This window comes from Rattus norvegicus, chromosome 13, assembly GCF_021556685.1.
Source record: "Rattus norvegicus strain SHRSP/BbbUtx chromosome 13, alternate assembly SHRSP_T2T, whole genome shotgun sequence".
In the NCBI taxonomy this organism is placed as follows: Eukaryota; Metazoa; Chordata; class Mammalia; order Rodentia; family Muridae; genus Rattus; species Rattus norvegicus.
This window is the reverse complement of record NC_141546.1, coordinates 105,373,083-105,397,111: the sequence shown is the minus strand read 5'-3', so window position 1 is coordinate 105,397,111 and position 24,029 is coordinate 105,373,083. Positions and strand designations below refer to the sequence as shown.

The window sequence follows — 24,029 nt, the reverse complement described above, 5'->3', positions numbered from 1 at the left end:
CTTTCCCTGTGGAATGACACCGTGAGGTCCTCTGCTGTTTTTAAATCTGCAGTAACCAAGATCTTGTGTCATCTCAGGGTTTGATTTTCTGAGCTTCCAATTTTCACTCCCGACTGCAGAAGCCCCATTAAATGTCAGGACGAGTCATCAATGCAAAAGCCACCGCTAATGTGGAAGGATTGTGCTCTCTCTCCGGCAAACAGCCCTAGCAAGCAGAGAGCAGGAACCCTTGGACCATTCCCAACCACATCGGTGACTCACTTGGTGACACAAGCACCTCACGGAATGGAGAGTGGCCCCCTGGATCCAGCTTGGTAAAACTCAGAGATTCCTGGCTGAATCTGGCTCAATTCTCGAGCAGTGGTGTGCTTGTGAGCCATGAGCTCTGTCCTAGAGTATTCCTGTTTCACACAGCCCTCCTAAGATAGCTGGGTAGGATTAGGACACTGCCCTTCTCACGGGTCAGAAACGCACCCTGCTTATTCCTACCTCCCTGTATAACTTGTACATCTGCACCCCCAGGAAGTTACTGGAAATTTTCTTTATTTATGTTGCACCCCTGCCAGTCCATTCAGGTATTAAGTAGCTTCGTCGTTCATGTAAGAGGGTAGGTCTTAAAAGAGGAAAATGGATCTGCTATAACAATAACAGCAACTCTGTAACTGTTACACATAAAATAATAATTGTAATTTAATGATAATTTTCATCACATTTATTTGTGGTTATCCTGTTTGTAGGGATCAGAGGACATCTTGTAAAGATCACTTTTGTCCTTCCACCACATCAATGCTGGGGACTGATCTCAGGTCTTCAGACTTAGAGGCAAGCCACTTCACCCACTGAGCTACCTTAGTGACCCAGAGGCTCTCAAAGACTTGTTACTTACACTTAATGTCTTCATTCTCTGCTCACATCTGTCTTCACCTTCAAACAAGCATTGATGGAGGGAGGAGCTGTGAGGACGTAAACTGCACAAAAATGTGTGTAAGCTGCTTCTGAGTCCTCGGAGGCCTTACCCTCTCTGGTCACATGAGGTAGGTGCTTGTCTTAGCTAGGTCTGTTTTTATTGTCAACTTGACACAACCCAGAACCACCTGGCATGAAGAAACCTCAAGTAAAGAGTTACCTCAATCTGATCGGCCTATGGCCATATCTGTGAGGAATTGTCTTGTTCCAAAATTGGTGTGCTCCAAGGGCCTAGGCCACAGTGGGCAGCACCATGTAGTCAGTGGTGCCTGGGCTGTACAAGAACATTAGCATAGAGTAAGTCAGAGAGCAGAGCAGTAAGCAACCTTCCTCTTGGATTCTGCTTTGAGCTCCTGCCTTGGCATCCCTCAGAGAGGGAGTGTACACAACCTGTAAACACAAATAAACCCATTCCTTCCCAAGTTGCTTTTGGTCTCAGTATTCCCCACAGTAACAGACAACAAGCTAGAGCAGCTCACTTTCACAAGTTACCGTGGGGCAAGTGACAGGCATGCACAGCATGTGTTTATTTCCCACAGTTCTGAAGTCTAGAGAGTCCATGTCCAAGGTGCAGGAGTTCCAACTGCTGGTGAGGCCCAGCTGCCTCCTTCCTGGCTGCCTTCCTGTTGCCTCTTCATGTGGCCTTCCCTTGGTGTGTGTCCCTGGAGGATAGGCTGTGTCTTTTCCTTTTTTATAAGAACACTAACCTCGTCAACTGCCCGAACCTACTTACCACCTCCCAAAGTTTGCTCCAACATGATCTGGTGGTTCTCATTTGTAATTTCAGTCCTGAGGAGGCTAAGGCAGGAGGATTATTGCAGTGGGTCCTGGGCCAGTCTAGGGTACACAATGAGTTTCAAGTTACCAGGACCTATGCAGGGAGACCCTGTGTCATACATACAGACCCATGCCTCCAACACTAGAGATAGAGCTTAAGCCTGCAGTGTTTCTTTATTGGGGTGTCAAAAAAGTCCAAGAAAGCCTCACTATATCGCTTGGAACTCACAATCCTCCTGCCTCAGGCTCCCATGTTCTGGGATAAAAACGTGTTCCACCATACTTGGCAGCCGCATCCAATGATCCAGGGCAGTGCTCAGTGAATACCAAATGATGGGTGGATGGCAAAGGGAAGAGAGCTCTGTGTGGTAACTGGATCGTGCGTGTGTGTGTGCGCGCGCGTGTGTGTGTGTGTGTGTGTGTGTGTGTGTGTGTGTGTGTATGTGTGTGTGAGAGAGAGAGAGAGAGAGAGACAGAGACAGAGACAGAGAGAGAGCACTGTCCTAATCAGCCTAACACTCCCTCCTGGTGAGTCCACCAGCTACTTCCCCAGCTGCTGAAATAGAGCAGAGAAAAAGAGAGATGCCAGGAAGGGCACACCGTGCCCAGGTCTGTGGGGCAGGCAGTAATGAGGGGGTGGAACAGGGTCCAGAAGAGGAATATGAAGCCCTGAGGCCATCTCTGTCTTCAGTAACATTCACACTAGAGCCATGAGGGGTTTGGGGCAGGAAGTTGCTTATTTGCTTTGTTTTGTCTGTTTGTGTCAAGGTCCCTTTAGTGTAAAACAGCCTCCATCTGTACTTAGGGTGGCCTCATGATAATCCTCCTGTCTCGGCTCCCCAGGTATGGGGTCACAACACTCAACTCAGAACCCTGTAGATAAATGAACAAACTATGGCAATCCAGACAATAGAATATTATTCAGGAGAGAGAGAGAGAGAGAGAGAGAGAGAGAGAGAGAGAGAGAGAGAGAGAGAGAGAGAGAGAGAGAGAGAAGCTGTTGAGCCCTGGAAAGATAAACTGGAACTCAAATGTCTGTCAGCGAGTGGAGCCGATCTTGGAAGGCTTTCTACTGTGCAGTTCTGGATCCAACTATAACATTCCGGAAAAAGGCGAAAACAGTAAAAACATCAGGGGCTGAGAGGGACGGGGGAGGGATGGTCAAAACACAGAGGCTTCTCTTTCCCTCTTCCCTTTTTCTCCCCCCCCCACCTTTTTTTTTCTTTTTAAAGAGAGAGGGTTTCACACAGCCCAGGTTGTGATTGTCAAGCTCAATATATGCAGCCATAGATGGCCTTGAACATCTGATCCTCCAGTTTCCACCTCCTGAGCGCTGGGATAACTGTGTCCAGGGCACAGTGAAAGGACTCTCAGTGGCACTGTCATGGGTGGTCCTAAGCCAAGTGTGGTGCTACACCCTGTAATCCCAGCACTCAGAAGGTTGAGGCAGGAGGATTGCTCTGCTTTGAGTTCTAGTCAAACCTCGACTACATGGTGAGTTCAAGTACAGAGCAAGACTATCTCAAAAAATAAAAAAATAAAAAAAAAAACCATACACACGCGAAAGCTGTTTTAACCCAAACTCGCAGAATGGGTACACCATCAAGAGTGAACCTCAAGGCAAATACGGACTCTGGGAGATGACGATGTGTCACATAGAGCTATCAATCGACCTTTCTGCCAGGGAATATGGATAACTAACTGGAATGGTTGTGCCCTGTGTGGGGATAGGGAACATTTGAGAAATCTCTACACTCTCTGATTCATTTTTACAGAAAAATAAAAGTATAAATTTCACTACAAGTCTATTAAAAACCAAACAAAAACAAACAAGCCAAGCAGCATGGCGGTGCCTCCCTGTGGAGCTCAGTGCTCTGTGGAGTTCCACAGAGGTGGACAGAGATCTAAGCCCCAGTAACAGTCAGCTCTGGAATCTTGGGAAAGTCACTCCCAAGTCCTACAGTCTCAGTTTCTCCAGCTAAGCTGGGGTGGTACTGGCTTCCTCGGGAATTTTTGATAAAGAGTTCTATCACAGAATGTGGGAAGTGTCTACAACCCCTCTTCCTGGCTCAGATTATCATGACCTCGGATCTAGTGACTTCACACTCAGTCCAGGCTACCTGGACTAAAGCTGTCTTTAGGAAGGAATCTGCATGTTGGGGTGTCTTGTTCCCAGATGCTCAGGGGTGCAGGGAGAGCCAGGCATCCACTTGAGCCCCAGAGTCAGTACTGAGCCCCTCACTCAGTTTCTTCCCTGAAAAGGTCAGGATGACAGACGTCACCATATTTAGCTGATGGCTCGCAAGTAAGCCTCGGTGGGTTAGTCACCTATGATATGACCTCACGTTGCCACTCAATAGAGTAACAGCTGTTAGTTGCTTTGGGGGGCAGGGGAGGGGTCAGCCCCAGACAACCAATCATGCCTTGAGGATAAATTGGGTCGAACCAGACCAGACAAGAGTAGGAAAGAGAGACTGCTCTAAACAGGATCTCCCACAGGGTCCCGAGGAGTTCCAGCACCTCGCCCCAAAATGTGAGTCCTGTTTTTTTTTCTTTGTTTGGGGAACCAGTGGGAGCAAAAGCATACTCAGGAACCTTCTAGCTGGGGCAAGTCCTCTATGGCCAGACTGAGGAGGTGCTACCCTGAGTAGGACAGGAAATGTCAATTTCTGTGAACCAATTGTATGGCTCCCCATGGCACCCAAAGTGATGGTGTAGAAGGTGGGGAGTGAGGGAGGCCCAGGATGAGAGTGTTGTGGAATTCCCAGGCTGGGGGAGACTCCACCTGCCCTGCACAGTTTCCACAACAAGATGGGGCTGGCTCAGTCGTTGGTGTGATAGTGCAGCCTCATCGTGAGGCAAAGCCCTTCATCCCATGGCATTCTCCTTGGCATCCGTTTTTCTTGTGGGCCCCCGTGCTTCAGGAGTTACGAATACTTCCTGTCAGCAGTTTCGTGGTCTTGACGAAAGTACACTCTGCCAGCAGTTACACTGAACTAAGTCCAGGATGAGCAAGTGAAGGTTTCAGCATGCAAGAACTGGAGGGAGGGAAGGAGCTGTGTTTGGAAGCCTCTTCTGCTGCTGACATGGTTGTGTGACCTTGGTCAGGTCATTGTCTCCTCTCTTTAGATTCCGCCTTGACCTCATGAGATAAGATGCGCACTTAGGGTCCTTCCACCCAGTTCGGTCCTGTCCAGTTCTCGCAGTGGGAATCCAGCTGTTTTGCTTTGGCCAGAGTAGAAAGAGCGCAGGACTGGAGGGGTCTGTTGCTTGCTGTGCAACTTTGGTTGGTGGCATGCCTTCTCTGAACCTGTTTCCCTATTTATAAAATATGGTTGTGAGGAGACCTGGGTGAGAGACTGCATTGGAGTCTTTTCTGAGGCAGTGTAAAATGTACTAAGTGGGTTTGACTGGGATGCCAGGTAAAATTGGCTGAGGGGGGTGGGGGTGGTGGGTGACTGGAGTTACTGGGGGGTGGGTGTGTCTATTGACCAGGGATAGAGCCATGAGAGTCATGGTCAGCCAGGCTGTGGGAGCTTCCTCCTGGTCCAGACCTTCCTGGTTCCTGCTCCTTCCTCAGAAGCTGAAGGAAAGAAGACAGTTTATACATGATACCCAGAGTAGATAGCCAGGGAAAGTGGCTGACTGTTGTACTTGATACCCAGGTGGGCTCATCCCTAAAGCAAAGAGGCTGGGAAAGCTGGCCAGGGCTGAAGTCCCCTCAGTAAGGAGTGGCCTAACCGGTCTTAGGGATACCCACAGGGTTGGTCTTGGGCCAACTGCTTGGGAGCCCGAGCCACAAATAGGAAAACAATGGAGGAAACCGTGGAAATAACATCTGGAGAATGGCTAGTCCCACCCACCCTGAGACAGTCACAGTGTCTCTGTAGGAATTCCTCACTCCAGTTTTCCTTCATTCCAATAGGCGACACTCGGGTTAGAGGTGTCTCAGCCGCTCTCCCTTGTGGTAGGGTAGCGACAGCAATTGGCAGCTTTTCAGAAGCTGTTCTCGGAGCAGTCAGTCTGGTGTGGGGGTGGAGCTGGGTTCTTTTCCCTTCTGGTTCTCTCTGTTTTGAAGCCCCAGGTGCCGAAGCCCTCAGGACTGGAGGAGGTGGCCAGGGCAGAGCAGGGCTGCCCAGCGGCTGACTCATCTGACATTAACATAATTAAGGCGATTTTCAAACTATGAGTAATGCACTGTGCTAGAGAATGTTAGAGAATGTTTACTGAGCACCCCCAGCAGCTGCTCAGAGCTGAATCTGGCTAAGGGGCAGGAAAGTGCCCCTGGGGCACCTCCAGCCTCAGCTGGCAGGTGACCTTGGACCTCCAAGGATAGAGAACACATCTAGGACTACTGAGTCCAGTGTCTAAACAAAGCACGCACAAAAAAACAAAAAACAAAACAAAACAAAAAAAAAACCCCAAAAAACTAATTTTATCTAGCTCTAGGAAAAGATATGTTTAAAATCTTTGGCTATTAGCTGGGCATAGTGACTTTACAGTTAAATTCTTAGCACGTGAGAGGCCGAGGCAGGAGAATTGCTGTGAGTTCCTGTTCAACCTGAGCTATGTGATGATTCTGTCTCAAAAACAACAACAAAAAAACAAAACAAAAAAAAACAAAAAAAAACAACTTTGAGAATATTATATGTAGTACATGTCGTTTTTCTATCTACTTTTTATGATTTATTTAACTTAATTTTTATGTTCATTGGTGTTTTGCCTACATGTATGGCATGTCTGTGTGAGGGTGCTGGATCCCTGGAACTGAAGTTACAGACAGTTGTACACTATCATGTGGGTAATAGGATTTGAACCAGGGTCTTCTGGAAGAGCAGTCGGTGCTCTTAACCACTACGTCGTCTCGTTAACCCCTGTCTATCTATTTTTGACATACTAGATATTGAACACAGGTCTTGAATGCAATACTCTACCACTGAGCTGTATCTTCCAGTCCTTAAAAAAGAAGCTGTTGGGGTTGGGGATTTAGCTCAGTGGTAGAGCGCTTGCCTAGGAAGCGCAAGGCCCTGGGTTCGGTCCCCAGCTCCAAAAAAAAAAGAACCAAAAAAAAAAAAAAAAAAAAAAGAAGCTGTTTTTGGACATGGTCTCATGTAGCCCAGGCTAACCTCAAGCCTGTTGTACAGACCAGGATGACTTTAAATTCCTAACTCTCCTATTTCTTCCTCCCCAACACTGGGATTATGGGTGTGACCCTAGTTTATTGGCAACCAGGTTTTCTATGTGGCAGACTAGCACTCTAATTAAGCTACATTTTGAGCCCCTTTCAAACACTTTTTATCTGGATAAAGGGTCTTGCTGAATTACCCGACTGATCTTAACTCATTCTGTAGCTCAGGGATGCTATAGGCAGACTGTGAAGTTGCCATCCATCCTCCTGCCTCTGGCTCTGACTAGAGGAGGTTATATGCCTGTGCCATGTGACAGGACCTGGTTCATTGTGTCTCTCTTCTACTAATTTTGATATTCTCTTTCTTTCTTTCTTTCTTTCTTTCTTTCTTTCTTTCTTTCTTTCTCTCTCTCTCTCTCTCTCTCTTTCTTTCTCTCTTTCTTTCTTTCTCTCTTTCTTTCTTTCTCCCTTCCTTCCTCCCTTCCTTCCTTCCTTCCTTCCTTCCTTCCTTCCTTCCTTCCTTCCTTCCTTCCTTCCTTCCTTCCTTTCTATATATGTGTGTGTTTGTGTCCAGGTTTGGGCACCTGAAAGTGCAGGGGTCTAAAGAAGCCAGAAGAGGGGTCAGACCCCTTGGTTGAAATCCCAGGTGTCTGTGAACTGGCATATGGAGGCTAGGAGCTGACTTTGGGTCTGCTGAAGAGCAGCACATGCTCTTACCTGTTCTTCCAGACGCATAGAAAGACAGACAGATGACAGATCGACAACAGCAATGCGATGTTAATACTTACAACCCAGATGTGCTGGCACACACCTTTAGTCTGAGCACTTGGAAGGCAGAGGTAGACAGATCTCTGAGTTCCAGGCCAGCCTGTTCTACAGAGTGAGTTCCAGGCCAGCCTGTTCTACAGAGTGAGTTCCAGGGCAGACAGGGCTACACAGAGAAACCCTGACTTGAAAAAACAAACAAACAAACAAACAAACAAACAAACAAACCAAAAACCAATTTTAGTAGTTGTCTTGGGATGTTCACAGAAGCAGCTGCATCTAAGACAGGATGAACAGCATGATTGTGATGATCCTATAGGGACCTGCGCAGGGCTTGGCAGCTGTTTAAAACCTGTGCAACTAAGCTATGTGCACATCTGTAATCCTCCCATTTCTACACAGAGGCAGGAGGATGGGAGGGCCAGCCTGCATTACATAGTGCAAACTTTTCTCAAAATATGAAACAAAACAAAACAAAAGACAAAATAAAAACTGATGTTAACATTCAGATGCACACTTAATAGTAAAAAAAAAAAAATGGTTTTTAAAAATCAATGCTGGCAAAGAAGTTGCAATTAATTGTATCATTTTAATCCGAAAATAAACAGTTCTATATACAAGGGTGAACCATCTTAATGTCTCCTATTTACAGCTACAGCTTTTTATAAAATCTTTCTCTCTGCGACAGGTTACTCTATCCAATTTTTATTTTATTTTTAAAGGTTTGTTACACTGTATTTTGAGACGGGGTCTTGATGTGGCTGGCTTCAAACTTGTCACTGAGTTCTACTTTATGGCGTGAGCCACCCCACCAAAATAGCTCTTAGTCTGAAAAAAATAGTTCCACAGCAGCCATGTTCTAGGACATGAATTTTAAGGTTACAGAAGAGTCCTAAGCGGGTTCAGTATCTTTGCACTGTGACTCACAGAGTCTGATTCACCCGTATTCAGATAGCGCACAGGAGACCCTCTTGGAACCAAATCTCTGCAGAGCCTTCTTCCGTACGTCAAACACAATTGATTTTGGTTTTGTTTTGTTGCTTTTATAGGAAAGCAAACATATATCTTAAATATAAATCAGAGTACACAAATCGGAAACCCCCTTTGTGTATGATACTCAATATAATTTTAATTTAGACTTTGGTAAATACAAAAAAATCCTATCTGTTAGCAAGTTTTATTTTCTGTGTATACATTTTATATTTAGTCTTTATCTATATGTCTGTGTCTGAACATTTGCAGCAATTTAGAACTTTTACCTATATAGAAATATATATACAAATACTTCCCTGTCTAATATTTGTAACATAATAATAATTTCCTAGCTTGATATTTACATTTTAATATTGGTTATATTAATACATTTTGGCTAATCGATTTAAGCAGCTATATGTGTATTATATAAAATATTTTTGTATATCATGTGTAAAATATAATATAAAGATACGTTAAAACTCACTTAACATTTTTTATACTTAAGGTTTTTTTTTGTTGTTTTGTTTTTTGAGACAGGGTCTTAAAGTAGTTCAGACTGGCATTAATTTTGATCTGTAACAAACATCTGATCCTCTTGCTTTAATCTCTAAAGTACTGGAATTTTGGGCACTTTTTGCTTTTTAAGACAGTCTTGTCATGTAACCCAGAGTGGCCTATCACTCGTGGCAACTCTCTGCCTCAGCCTTCCAACTCCTGGGACTGCAGGGTCCATCCACTAGACAGGATCTTAAGGTTTTAATAACTAAATACTTTCCTTTTGAAAAGTGGGCTTTCCTATCATGAACTTTGAGAATTATTTCATATTTTCTTGTAATAGAAAGTCTTGAAAGGTAAAATCTACTCATTTTACATATGAGAAGTAGACAATTTTTAAGTGGATCATTGGGCTAGCCTTGGTGGATGCCAGATGCATTAGACCTCTCTTGTCATACACATGCTGAGAGTGTGAGTTTCTTTTTCTTTTCCTTTCTTTTCTTTTCTTTCCTTTTTTTGCACAGTATCTTGATATGAAGCTGGCCTCCAGCTTTTAGCAATCCTCCTGCTTCAGTCTTCTGCTTACTGGGATTATAGGCCAGCAGGCACAAAACCTAATTCATGTATCTTTAAATATATTTTTCAATGTATATCTTGATAGGCTCTGCTGGGGGCCTCTCTTCAGAGACAGCCAAGGTTTTCTGTTTCCCTACAGCCCAGGTATTTTAGACCTTATCACCTCAGTCCAGAGTTTACGGTCAGCATGGAGGTTTTGAAGCTGGTGTGCTCAGGGTTTTGTGTGACATTCTGTTTCCATAATTACGTTTTCACCCCCCATGAAATTTCCCCCCCTATATTTATGGCTGACTTGTGGCGCTTCCTCTTTCATAGATTGCCATATATGATGAAAGCTGAGAACATCTACTTTTTGGTCCTGATGTGAACATCTGTTTGTAATGAAAGAATGTGTTTCAGATTCTGAAAATCATCCCTTTGTGATTTTTCCATGAACTCTGTCAAATGAGTCTGAAAAAACATTGACGCTATTGCCAAAGATTTTAATGCTCAAATTTTCTGTATTTCTCAGTAACATTCTAGAGTTAGCTTTATCTGAGTCCATCACATTTTCTTTGTTTTTTGTTGTTGTTGTTGCTGTTGTTGTTTGTTTGTTTTGTTTTGTTTTTACTACAGGCTTTCTCTGTGTAGCCCTGGTTGCCCTGGAACTAGCTATGTAGACCACACTGGTAGAGATCCAATTGCTTCTGTCTCCTGAGGGCTGGGATTAAAGGTGTGTGCCATCACTCCCTGGCTTGAGTCTGTCATGTTTTCATGAGAGTCATTCACAGACATCTCTGATGTCCTTACTGTTGACTTTTGCTACGGCAATGTGACCTTTCTTAAAATCACATTTTCTAAAAACAAAATAATAATTAGTAATAAAACTGAATTTTTCAACTAATAGTATTCTCATACAGAAAAGCACAGAGCATGGTGATCCACACCTTTAATCCCAGTACTCGAGAGGCAGAAAACTGGAGGAGTTCTGTGAATTCAAGAACAACCAGGACTACATAGAAAGACCTCTGTCCAAAAAACCACACACACACACACACACACACACACACACACACACACACACACACATGCGGGGGGGGGGGAGCAAGAGGAAAGGAAGAAAGAAAAGAAAGGAAAACAGATATTTTCTGTATAAGAGATCTACTAGATCTTTAACATAAAAAGTAATTTTTTTTAAATTCTGAAAAAACTATTTGCTATTTTAATCATTTCTGTATCTTTGGATCCACAGTTTTCTAGAACTCCCACATGCCAATTGGAATGGATTTTAGTTGGAGTGCTCCTTTCAGTTTCCAGAAATAGAATAACGACATTTATTACTTCCTTTTAGAAATGCTCTATTTCATTGATCAGAAATTCAAGATCAAAATACATATTCTTTCTGTTTTTACTGATGGTGCTTTGGTACTTACTACATTTTAAAGGGGTGACTTTGACTGCTTCTAGTATGTATTAATTTTCAAATAAATGCTAGTGACAAAATTCTCTGTGTCTGTGGAGAATATCATTGACCTTCAGTTTTCTTGTGATGCTGGGCATTGAACCCAGGGCTCTGAGTGTGCCAGACTCAAATATTCAGAGTTAAAATATGGGGGATTTTGTTTTGTTTTGTTTTGTTCTTAGTTGAGCTTGGATGAGTCTTGACATTTTGTAATCTGTTTTGATTTCTTTCCATATATATAAAATTTAGCAACCTCTTCTCCTGCCCTCAGAGTTTGCTATTGGGACTGCAAGACAAATTAGACAGGTTTTCATATTTTCCAGATTTTTGAAATAATTATATATGAGAAATGTGACTTAAATTTCTAAGAGCTTTTCCCTGTGAGGTTTAGGCCTGCATGCTTCTCTAGAGACATCCTCTCTTTCCTTTTCCAGTTGCCTCTTTGTGACTCCTGTATTCAGTCTTGTATCATTAATTTGACGAGATGTATACTTCTAGGCTGTTCATTTCCTTGGGTTTTCAAGTTTATAACATAGTTTCGAAAAGTATCATCTTACATTTAAGATATAACCTTTTCTGGTGATGAAGTTATTCCTTTGTAATTTTATTATCTACAGTTTTAGTTTGTTTCTTATTTATTTTTTTAAATTGGCTATTTTAAAATTGGAGTAATTCTATAACTAATCCTTGGATTAATTCTATAAATTTTCCTGGTTCAGTTTGGGTTTTCCCTTTCTCTTTTCTGTGTTCCTGATTCCTTAGGAATTTTGATGTTTCTGTGAATGTTGGGGTCAGATACTTTCATTTTTGCTTTGCTTGAGAATTATTAAAACATGAACGAACTATGCCTTCACAACTTTATGCCTTCATAACATTTCACAACTTTGACACCTTGGGCCCTCAAATGACCTTCTCGCTGCTGTCCTTAGACTTTTCTCTAATTTGCTAATATTTCATTTCCCCGTTGGATTCTACATCCAGCTCTGTTGCTTGGGATCAAAGGAGCTTATGTAATTTCTGTTTCTTTTTTTTTTTGGTTCTTTTTTTTTTTTTTTTTTCCGGAGCTGGGGACCGAACCCAGGGCCTTGCGCTTCCTAGGTGAGCGCTCTACCACTGAGCTAAATCCCCAGCCCCGTAATTTCTGTTTCTTAAAATAGCTCCCCCTCCTCTTGTCTTTTGTTTGTATTTTGTTTTACTCAGTGCTTTCGTGCCTGGCACGTCCATTCCCTTTTCCATACCTGGCTGCTACTGTGTTTATTGTATCCCTTTTGTGAATCTCTTTTTTTAAATCTTAGTGCTTACTTTATTGTTTGTATATCTGTATATCACATAAGAAACCATTCCCTACTGGATGCTAAAGTGTATTCTCTTATATTTCTTCTACAAGTCCCCAAGTTTTGCTTTTCGTGTTTTTACTTTGATTTCTATGGTTCATGTGAGCAGGAAGCCCTTTCTTTTTCCTCCCACATAGATGAGGTGTTCTCCAACCTGCCACTTCCCCAGTCACCTGCTGATGCCACCTTCATTCTATCTCCTTTCCCTGGTATATGTGGTATTTCTGAGCTTTTATTCTGTTCCATTCATCTGCTGTGCTCTCCCGAATCAATATCAAGGGAACTTTTAATAAGTCTAAATGTTTAATAGGACAGATCCGGCCACTTTCTTCAACTCCATCAACATAACCATCTCTTTGGGGCCCTAACACATGAATTTGAATCACATATTCACACATTTGGGGTTTTCAAAATGAAGCTTGCCTTGTCATCTAGAGGAAACTGATGGCTTTGTGTTGTCACTGACTTTTCTAATTGGCAACTCAAGGTTGCCACTTATTTCATTGTTGCCATTATTTAATTGATGAATTCACTGTTGCAACTCATTTAATTGTTGCCATTTTTGTAATTGAGAAACTCACTGTTGCCACTTATTTGTTGCTATTTTTCTAATTGGCAATTCATGGTTGCTACTTCTCTACTTTTCCTTCTACTGTCCCATTGTTCCTCCAGAGGCTTCACATAGATTTTAACAGATCTGCTCCTGACCAGCATACAGCATAGCTACATAAAACAAATCATATATAACTTCAAGCATATAATCTATGAGTGTAAATATTTTTCTTTTATATTTTCTAGTTATAACCATCGAGAATACCATTGATTTTAGTGTGGTTTCTGGTCCCTTCCTGAACATTTTGCCTTTTCTTGAGTCCTTTATTTTGAGAGTAGTTTTCTCTCTTTCTCTACTTATGCTGCACCAGCAAAGACCTGCAGGGTGAACATTGGTCACAGTCTCCTTAGGTCATTCCTGACTTTAACAGAAATGTCTCTAAAGCATCCCCAGATCTTAAATGTGCTTGTAGGATTTCATTAGTGACCTTGTGCCAAGTAAAGGAAGTCATCTTTAGACCTGGTCTGCTTGGGATTTTGTTTTTCTAATCACAAATGAATACTGCAGTTTGTCAAATATCTTTCTGTGTTTTCCGAGGTGTTGCTTAAAAGATTCTTCTTCTTCTTCTTCTTCTTCTTCTTCTTCTTCTTCTTCTTCTTCTTCTTCTTCTTCTTCTTCTTCTTCTTCTTCTTTCTCCTTCTTCTTTCTTCTTCTTTCTTCTTCTTCTTTCTTCTTCTTCTTTCTTCTTCTTTCTTCTTCTTCTTTCTTCTTCTATTTTTCGGAGCTGGGGACCGAACCCAGGGCCTTGCGCTTCCTAGGCAAGCGCTCTACCACTGAGCTAAATCCCCAACCCCGTGAAACAGATTTTTAACGTTTGAATCACACTTCGATTCTTTAGGTTAAATTGTACTCAGTCATATTTTCTTTAAGATTTTTATTTGCTTGAAAATTGAGATTAAACTGTTACTATCTTTACTAATCCTGCTTGACTGGCTGTCGTGTCTCCAAAATTATTTTGGGAGAGGTCCTCTTGCTTTTACTCCAGTTTCTGAAACAGCTCTTTCTCTGGAGCAGGGTTTACGGGGAGGGTCTGGAAAGCCACCGCTCACTGCCCTTGCAGATGGGAGAACATTTGATTAGCACTGTAAGCTTTATCCTAACGTCATCTGAATAAGTGGTCAGATTTTTATTTTCTGAAAAGTTAGCCACTTCTTCTAAACTTCTGTATTTATTAGGATACAGGAAACAGTAGGTTTCTCTTTTGTGTTTTAAGTCTTCTAGTTTCCCCCTTTCTGTTTCTTTTTTTATTTTTGAGTTTTTCTCCGTCAGCTACGCCTAGAGTTTGTTTCTGTAAGGAGTGGTTTCTTAGAAACAAAGACGCTCTGTGCTTTGGTTGTCTTCTGTAAAGCAGCTTTCCCATCCCCTTCTTTGTTGTTTATTATTTTCTTCCCAGTCAGGTCTCTCTGCTCGGGTTGAGCACCTCGCTTACAGGCTGTATACTTGCTTAGTTTTTTCATTTAGCTCTTCCTGAGCATACAGACTTGGCTAAGTAGAATTTTCACTTTCTCCTTGGCCAGAACAAGGGCTGCTGTCAGCTAAGGCCTGCTCTGCACCTTCTTGTTGTCTTGGGGGACAGCCTTACCCCTTTTAAATTAAAGTGAATGGGGAATTTTTAAAATTGGTCTAAACTTAATGCTGTTGGTGAAAACATAATAGCCTTCTCTAGCTCAGAGGGGCAACCTGTGGCTGTTACGCTCTTGCTAGGGGTAGGGGGGTCTGGAGAATCGTAAACAGAAAATCACATCCCCTCAGCACTTTGAACTTTACCTATAGCATCTTCTGGAATCTTCTGCTGTTTAAGTGAAGGCGTCCATCTGACTGGTTTTCATTCCTTGGTAGGCAATCCTTCTTTATCTGTTAACCTTATTATCTATGATCTATTCTTTATCTTTTTATCTATCTCTCTTCATCTTTAGGATTCTGCGCGATCTTCCTACAATATGTCTCAATACGCGCCTATTTGTAATTTCTCTGATCTCAAATGTAGATTTGATCTTTTCATTCTGGATATTCTCTCTGTCTCTCTGTGTCTTCATGTCTCTTTCCCTGTCTCTGTCACTTTGTGTCTCTCTGTGTGTCTCTACCTCTCTCTGTCTCTGCGTCTCTCTCCTCTCTCTCTCTCTCTCTGTTGTCTCTATCTCTTTGTGTGTCTCTGTGTGTGTCTCTCCTCTCTGTCTCTGTCTCTCTACATCTCTGCCTCTCTGTCTCTGTCTCTCTGTGTCTGTCTTCTCTGGCCGTTTCTCTCTCTTACTCTCCTCCTCCTCTGTCTCTCTGTCTCCCGCTTCCTGCACTAAATCAGCACCATCTTTCTAAATATTGCTTTGCTGTCACCCCTTCTCCCTTCAGAATATCCCTACAAGCTATGGCCCACGGCATTTCCTGGGATGGCTTGTGTGAGCAGGATGGATGGACTTACTTAGCGAGGGCAACCTACTCTACTCTGTCCTTTGGTGCTCTCTCTTCTTGCCTGTACCATGATGCTCCACTACCACCCCTTCCCACTCCACCTCTTCAACTTTACCCAAGCCAGGTGCTTCCGCATTAGATCTATAACCAAGCTATTCCTCCAGCTAATAGACTTTTAACTCCAATATTCTCAACGTTTCTATTATTCATTTAGGAGGCAAGGCATCGGCCCTTTTTAACCTTTCTTCCCCCTCACCATACTCCTACCTCCCTACCCCCACCTCTTACCCCTCACTCTGGCAGGGTCTCCTATAGCTTGGGCTCCCCTCAGATTCACTTAGTAATTGAGGATGATCCTCCTGCCTCTGGCTGGCAGTCTGAGGCGTTGCAGGTGGGCACCCCCACTCCTCATTTACTCAAGGCTTAGCCCTCAAGGAACAGAGCAACTGGCCAGACCCACCTGCTGTTATTTGCATCTGTTTTCCCTTCTCTTGTCTGTGTCTGGACATTTCAAGTGGACGGATTATAAATGCTTTGTTATGCCGATCTATAAAATTAACTTCAATCTGGAGTAAAGCTCTGATCTAATTACTGGCTCTGTGGCCCTTCCTTCTGAGTGCTGGGTTTCTTTGTGTGTTTTGGAATTTGCATTCCCAGGCTTGTCAGAAGGAAGCCTAGCTTGGTTTCCTTCTCGCCTCTCCCTGAGCTGCTCCTTCCTGTCCTCCCACCTTGCAACCCCAAGACCTCCATCTCTCAGCCCAGAACCACAATGTCTTATGGCATTTAAGGTCATTGCTTCAGAGTGTGGTTCCCAACAGGAGTAACTTATTCTCAGCCACCATGGTGCATCTGTGGCTTCCAACTCCTTCCCCACCATGCTCCCCACTACCCTCTGCCCCTGCCCTGCAGCTTATAAGAGCCACAGCCTTGGGTAATCTGGGGAGCTTTTCCAGACTTTCTTCCCACATTGGAAGTTTCAAACCAATCTGCCACCCCATCACAGACCCACTCTCTCCACAAGGAGAGGGAACTGGGTGCGTTCTGGTCTCCTGTGTATAAGACAATGTGAGCTCATGGTCAGCTGAGCAAGTGAAGGCTGCTGAGATCAACAACTGGGCTTCGGGGTTCCTCCTTGTCTTGGGGAACTCATCCTTGTCCTAGCATCCTCTTTACAACCGGTCCCCCGAGAAGATGTCTGCCACCTTGCACACTGCTGGGCTTCTCTCTACAGAGGGGAAAAGACATCTGTGCAGGAGTGGGAGCTCTGGGCTTGCTGTGGGCTCGGTCTCTGGCCCAGCGAGCTCACTTAGCCTGACTTTCCTGTGCTCCAGAGGAAGCACCCTGAGGGAGGATAACCAGTTCACCATTCCTGCCTGGTGGGTCAGGAAGAACAGAGCAGACCCACAGCAGATATGCGGCAGTGTGGACCAGAAGGAAATGCCATGGTTCCAGGGACTGAGGCTTGAGGGTTGATTATCATCACTGCAGGAGCTGGGCTGGTTAGCCTGCTTTCTACCACTATAACAAACGCCTCAGGTTGTCTGCTTATAAAGAGAAAAGTCCTATTCTGGCTTAGAGTTTCGGAGGTTCCAGTTTACGGTTGCACTGTCCTCGCTTTGGGTCTGGGACAAGGTATGGTGTGGTACAGGGATGAAAAAGTCCTGATGCTTGCCTTGTGTATTAGCTTCTTTTCTCATTGCTGCCATAAGATGCAGGGCAAGAGCCACTTAGGAATGTGATGCTACCACCTGTCATGGAGAGAAAGGCAAAGTGGGGGAGTGTGAGGAGGTGGCCAGGCACACGCTGCTCAGTGTCTAGGAAGTAGAAAGAGACAGACGCTGTGCTCCCACACCCCCACCCCCGTCTGTCATTCCCCTTTTAATCAATCTAAGACCTCACTGTATAAGTTGCCCAGGCCAGCCTTGAACTCTCTGTGTAGCCCAAACAATCCTCAAAATAGCAATGCTCCTGCCTCAGCCTCCTGGGTTCAGGATTATAGGTGTTCACCTCTTCACCTGACTCTGAGGCTTGATTTCTCATGAGAAGAATCCAACAAAGACCAACACCACCACCAGGCAGGGCTTTGGGCTTTGGAGATGCTGGGTGCACGGTGGCTGTGGAAGAGATGGCCAAAGGTTCCCAAGGGGGCGCAGTTTGGTTGTTCCCTACAATGCTCTTAAGAACTCAGCTAAGGAAAGGTTGTTGTTTACTTTTTTGAGGTAGTCTCTCTCTCACTCTGAGGCCCAGGCTATCCTGGAGCTCATATAGCCCAGGCTGGCCCGAATTTACATCAGTCCTCCTGCCTTTCAAGTGCTGGGATTAAAGGCATGAACTACCACTCCTCAGCATAGATATAGTGAATTCTTTTTCGCTAAATCCAATTGACCAATTTATAAAGAACATATTAGATTCTATGTGTGTGTGTGTGTGTGTGTGTGTGTGTGAGTATGAGTGAGTGTGAGTGTGTGTATGTCTGAGTGTGCATGTGTGTATGTGTCTGAGTGTGTGTGAGTGTGAGTGTGTGTGTATGAGTGAGTGTGAGTGTGTGTATGTCTGAGTGTGTGTATGAGCAAGTATGAGTGTGAGTGTGTGTATGTCTGAGTGTGTGTGTATGAATAAGTGTGAATGTTTGTGTGAGTATGTGTATGTCTAGTGTGTATGTGTATGAGTGAGTGTGAGTGTGTGTGAATGTGTGTGTGAGTGTGTGTATGTCTGAGTGTGTGTGTATGAGTGTGAATGTGTGTGTGAGTATGTGTATGTCTAGTGTGTATGTGTGAGTGTGAGTGTGTGAGTGTGTGTGTATGTCTGAGTGTGTGTGTGAGTGTGTATGAGTAAGTGTGAGTGCGTGTGAGTATGTGTGTGTGAGTGTGTGTGTGTGTATGTGAGTGTGTGTGTGTATGTAGCATGCAGAGTTAAGGCTGATGTAGGGAATCACCCTCAGTTTCTCTTTCATTTTATTCAGTGAGGCAGGATCTCTGAATCAAGCCCACAAGGCTTCCCTGCAGGATAGCCAGACTAGTCTCCAGACATCTTGCTCTGGGGATCCCCTGTCTCCACCCTCTGAGGCTGGAGTTATAGGCAAGCTGCCAGCCCCTCCAGGCATTCCTAGGAGTCTGAACTCCATCATTATGCTAACATGGTAACCACATAGGCACAGCCACCTCTCCAGCCCCAGTGGTTTGTAAGTACACTACAACTTCCAAAGTGAAAAGCAGGCCCTTGTGAACGGTGGTGTCTTAATCTGGTGAGATAGCTCTCTTCCCCATCTCTGTCACTTCTGGAATTAATCAAAGAAAAGTACCCAATGTCTAGGAAAAATGCATAAAACTGTTTGTTTTATGTGATCAAAACAAAGTATTCTCACTTTAAGTATATACCAAATACTGCAAGGGACATACTTACCCTAAAAACCGTTTGCTGTTTTTCTGAAATCCACACTTATCAGAACATCCTGTACAGTGTCTGGCAGTCTTTACAATCTTGCTATGCAAACAAACAAACAATAAATAAGATTTTTAAAAGTCTTGGTTTATAGTCCTGGTTGCCTTGATTTCATGACACCCCTCCTTTTAAGCTAAGGTTTCAAGTGCGCATAATAACTCCTGGCTGTACTATGGTAGGTTTATGGTATTATTATCTGTTAGAAGAAATTCGGCTAGTCTATGTCCAAAACTCCATAAGTTTTTCATCAGTTCTTTTAAAACCTTTTTTCACTTTTTTCCTTTTTTTTTCTTTTTTTCTTTTTTCTTTTTTCTTTTTTTTTTTTTTTTCGGAGCTGGGGACCAAACCCAGGGCCTTGCGCTTGCTAGGCAAGCGCTCTACCACTGAGCTAAATCCCCAACCCCCCTTTTTCACTTTTATCTAGTGCACACATGTGTGTCTCCGTGAGTGCAGGTGCCCAAGGAGGCCAGAAGAGGAGTCAGGTCCCTTAGAGCTGGAGTGCACGAGTTTGTGAGCTCCCAGTATGGATGCTGGAACTGGTTCCTCTGGAAGAAGAGAAAGTGATTTGCCCACTTTCCAGTGGGCAGCCCTCTCCATAGCCTCTTATTTGTGGGTTCAAGGGTCAGGGCGCAATTTAGTGGGAGAACATTTGCCTAGAGTGCATGGTCCTGGTCTCATCCCCAGCAGAGGGGAAGGAAGGAGGAGGGGGGATAGAGAAGGGGAAGAGAGGGGAGATTCATAGGCACTCTGCACTCCAGCAGGAGGTTTCTGCTTCTCCTACAGAACAGGCTTTAGACATAGCCATTGACTCTTGCTCTAGAGGAAAAAACTCGGGGTCTTGAGAGTCATCTTCTGTCACATGACAAGACAGCCATGAGATGGACAAAACTGAAGTTCTGAAAGACTTAGGGTTGGGGGAAGCTCATCCCTGAGTAGAGGACTCTGGAAACATCCCCATGCCATTTTAAAAAACATTTAAAGCAATCAAACCTCCTGTCAATTCTCCTTCAACACCGATTGAGCAGTAGTTTGTAACATCAGACTATGACTTCAGGCAGGTTTTAGGGATTGCTATGAAAACTGAACCTGAGGAGTGGATGGATGGATGGATGAATGGATGGATGGATGGATAGATATGGGACTGGTCAGGTGGCTCAGTGGGCGGAGTGCTTGCAGGACAAACATGAGGAGAACCTGAGTTTGGATCCACAGGAGCCACATAAAAGCTGGTTGTGGTAGCTATACCTGTAATTCCAGTGCTGGGACTGTAGGGGGCAGACAGCAGGGACAGGTGATACACGCACACATCATACAGACACATGAACAAAGTTTTAAAAGTGCAGTAAAGATGTGACTGACTATTCTCAGTAAGAGTTTGTCATCCTGCCAGAACCACTGTAGAGAACACGCCAAGCCAGACAGAAACTGAGGCACAGGGAAACAAGCTAACAGGAGCACCAAGCTCCCCATGAATCTTCAACAAGGCAAAAACCAGGCAATTTTGGTGATGATCCCTCTAAATTGGTTGTTTATTCCTGACAGTGGTGAGGGGTCTATTGAGGAAGACCCAATTCCCAGTTTTGCTGCCATTGCTGCAACTTCCTCAGGAAAACACAATAAATGTCGTTTTGTTGTGACCCTGGGGCTAGACCACGGGGCAGGAGCCTTCTGGGTAGAGCAAAGCACACTGGGCTTTCTGACTATGACAAATGAATGCTCTCACTGATTCTGACACAAAGTTCACTTTTTTTAAAATTGTAAGGTAGAATAAGTTAAGTAGGAGAAAGAATATTATGTCTTTGACAAAGGGGATTCTGGGTATGGCGGCACATGGTTGTGGACCCCACACCAGAAGAGGAGGCAGGTTGATGACTCAAGGCCATCCTCAGCTACACAGTGACTTTGCTCTGGGCTGTGTGAGACCTGTCTCTGCATGAAAGTACAAAAGGAACTGAGATGTTGAAGGTAGAAAGGAACAGAACTCAAAACCTGAGGAGGGGTGCTGTAAGTCAAAACACACGTCCTTATGTTCAATAACGCTTGTGGGTGAACACAATATAGATACGGAATATTTGTATCCGTAAGCTTGGTCTGAGTTAAGCGCACTTTGGACAGCTTGACGCCAACTCAAACGTTAGAGTGTTTTGCCTCCAAACAACCGTCTTGCAGACAGACTTTTGCAGAAGTTGAGGTTGCTTCCATGATGCAATCCATGAGGCCTCTTGTGACCAAGCCACGTGCTCAGGAGCTAGCAGATGATGTTCAGCCACACGGCTGACATGCGAGTAGATTACCACAGCAGATGACAGGCAACGGTAAATAAGACCCGTCCTTTCCCTTCTGAAGTCCCTTGCACCTTCAACTAAAGTTGAAGTGTCTCAGGGTTTTACTGCTCTGAACAGACACAATGACCAAGGCAACTCTTACAAGGACAACATTTGGGGCTGTCTTACAGGTTCAGAGGTTCAGTCCATTATCATCAAGGCAGGAACATGGCAGCATCCAGGCAGGCATGGTGCAGGAGGAGCCGAGAGGTCTACATCTTCATCTGAAGGTTGCTAGGAGAAGACTGACTTCCAGGCAGCTAGGATGAGAATCTTAAAGTCCAAGCCCACAGTGACACACCTACTCCAACAAGGCCACACCTACTCCAACAAGGCCACACCTACTCCAACAGGGCCACACCTACTCCAACAGGGCCACACCTACTCCAACAAGGCCACACCTACTCCAACAAAGCCACACCTACTCCAACTGGGCCACACCTTCTAATAGCGCCACTCCCCGGGCCAAGCATACTCAAACCATCACACCAAGCATTGGTTACTTTTCCATTGCTATGAGTAAATACCTGGTGCAAGCTCCTGGGGATGGGTGGGGGTGCAGCTCACAGTTCGAAGGATCTAATCCATTATGGAAGGCCCCAGCAGCAGGAGCATGAGATGAGAGCTGGCACTCAGCTCACTTCCTTTTATGATTGGTCTAGAACCTACCATGTGGGATGGTGCTGCCCACAGGTGCCACCCAGATTTAAGGTGAACCTTCCCGATTCAGTTAACCCAACTTGAGACTTCCTCCTGGATGAGCCAGGTTTGCTGGAAGAGTGATTCTAAGTCCACCGAGATTAATCTTGTACCAGGCTTGGCGATGCTCACATGTCATCCCAGATCTAAGGAGGCAGTGACAGGAAGATTGTCATGAGTTCACACAGTGGGACCCTGTCTCAAAAGCAACAACAGCAAAAGTAACACTAAACAGATTTTTTACATCCAAGGTTTTAAATTACAGTCTGAGCTGGGTATGGTGACCCACACTTATAATTCCAGTACTGAAGAGGCTGAGGCAGGAGGCTCACTGTGAGTTTGAGGCTATCCTCAGCTACGTAGTAAGCTTGAGAACAGCCTGATCGCAGAACGGAGAGTCTGACTCAAAGCAAAGTAAACAAAATAGGAAATGGCTCTCGAATGCAGAAAGGACAGATGGGCGGATGGCAGCAAACTGGAAGGGCCAACAGACTTGTAAAGTGGAAGGCGTGGGCTCAATGCCATGATTAATTCAGCGAAGTGCACAGGTTATTTCACGGGACAGGAGAGGCAGCTCAGCAGTTAGGAACACTTGCTGCTCTTTGAGAGGACCCCAGCACCCATGCCAAGAGCTTCGCACCCCAGTTCCAGTGAACCATTGGCTTTAGCCTCCATGGATGCTAGCACTCACACGCACACGCTCACATGCAGGTATGAGCCTAAGCACAATTTCAATAATAGCGCCAACAATAACAATAAGCTTTAATTTGGTAAAACAGAGTCAAGGAAGGTGCCTGCAGGGAAACAGCCCCTTTGCTGACCCAATGGGACTCAGATGTGGGGTGAAGAAGGGGTATTGACACCGGTGTTCAGTTCCAACCAAAAGAGGTGCCTGCCTCAGTGACTTCCTTTGCAAGCTGTAGTCAGGTGACCCCTCCCGCCTGGAGAAGCTTGGTTCTCCATCACTGTGGTCTTGGGGAACGGGGAAGGAAGACCATGGAGTCTTGACAATGGGAAAAACCCAGAGGACAGTGATCTGAACAGGACTGGAGATGTAGCTCAGTTGGTAGGGTGCTTGTCTAGAATGATAAAACCCTGCCTTACATCTCCACAACCACCTACAACTGGGTGTGGTGGAGGGAGGAAAAGGATCTGGAGTTAAAGGTCAACTTCAGACTCCTAGCAGTTCAAGGATAGCCTGGGCTACCTGAGACCCTGTCTTTAAAAAAAAAAAGTAGAAAGGAAGGGAGGGAGGGAGGGGCCAGGAGGGAGGAAAGGAGGAAGGAAAAAAAGAAGTGAGGAAGGAAGGAAGGAAGGGAAGAAGGAAGGAAGGAAGAAACAAGCAAGTCAGCATCTCGGCAGCCTGACTGTAACCTCAGACTAGGAGTATCTGACCTTCAGCCTTCAGCCTTCACAGGTCAGAGCTCTCTTGGGGCAATTCCTCAGTCATTCCATCCTTTAGTTACCATCTGAAAAACTTTGAGATAAACCTTATGAAGAAAAGTAATTATGCCCAATATGACCCTCTCTGCAGCTACTTTAGCCCAGGGTTAGTTACTAGAAAATTCCTGAGGAAGAGATTGGTAGGAGAATTGAGCAAGTAGGGGTGCCTGCCTGCAGCCTGAGAACCTGAGTCAGATCCAAGGGACCCACATAGTAGAAGAGAACCAGCTCTCTCAGGTTGTACTCTGAGCTGTACACACATGCACACATACACACACATACATGTACATATACACACATACACATGCATACACATATGCCCTCTTTCCATATATAGACATATCCACACACATACACATGCATACACACATACACACATATACACAAATGCACACACACATACCCACACACATACACATGCATATATACACATGCATATACACACATGCACACACATACACAATGCACACACACATGCATATACACACATGTACATGTACACATACACAAACACATATATACATATACACACATACACATATACACACACATATATACATACATACATACACACATACCCATACACATACACATGCATACACACACATATACAGCATATACATGCATACACACATATACATGCATA

General features: G+C 44.4%; 1 protein-coding gene across 1 annotated transcript in view; it reads left to right on the top strand.

Annotated features, from left to right (window-relative positions):
- The first annotated feature begins 4,205 nt into the window (after nt 1-4,205).
- Atf3 (activating transcription factor 3) overlaps nt 4,206-24,029 on the top strand; it is a 49,214-nt gene continuing 29,390 nt past the window's right edge. Inside the window, exon 1 of the mRNA XM_087580071.1 lies at nt 4,206-4,276. The gene's annotated coding sequence lies outside the window, so the exon portion shown is untranslated. The remainder of the gene's footprint in view (nt 4,277-24,029) is intronic.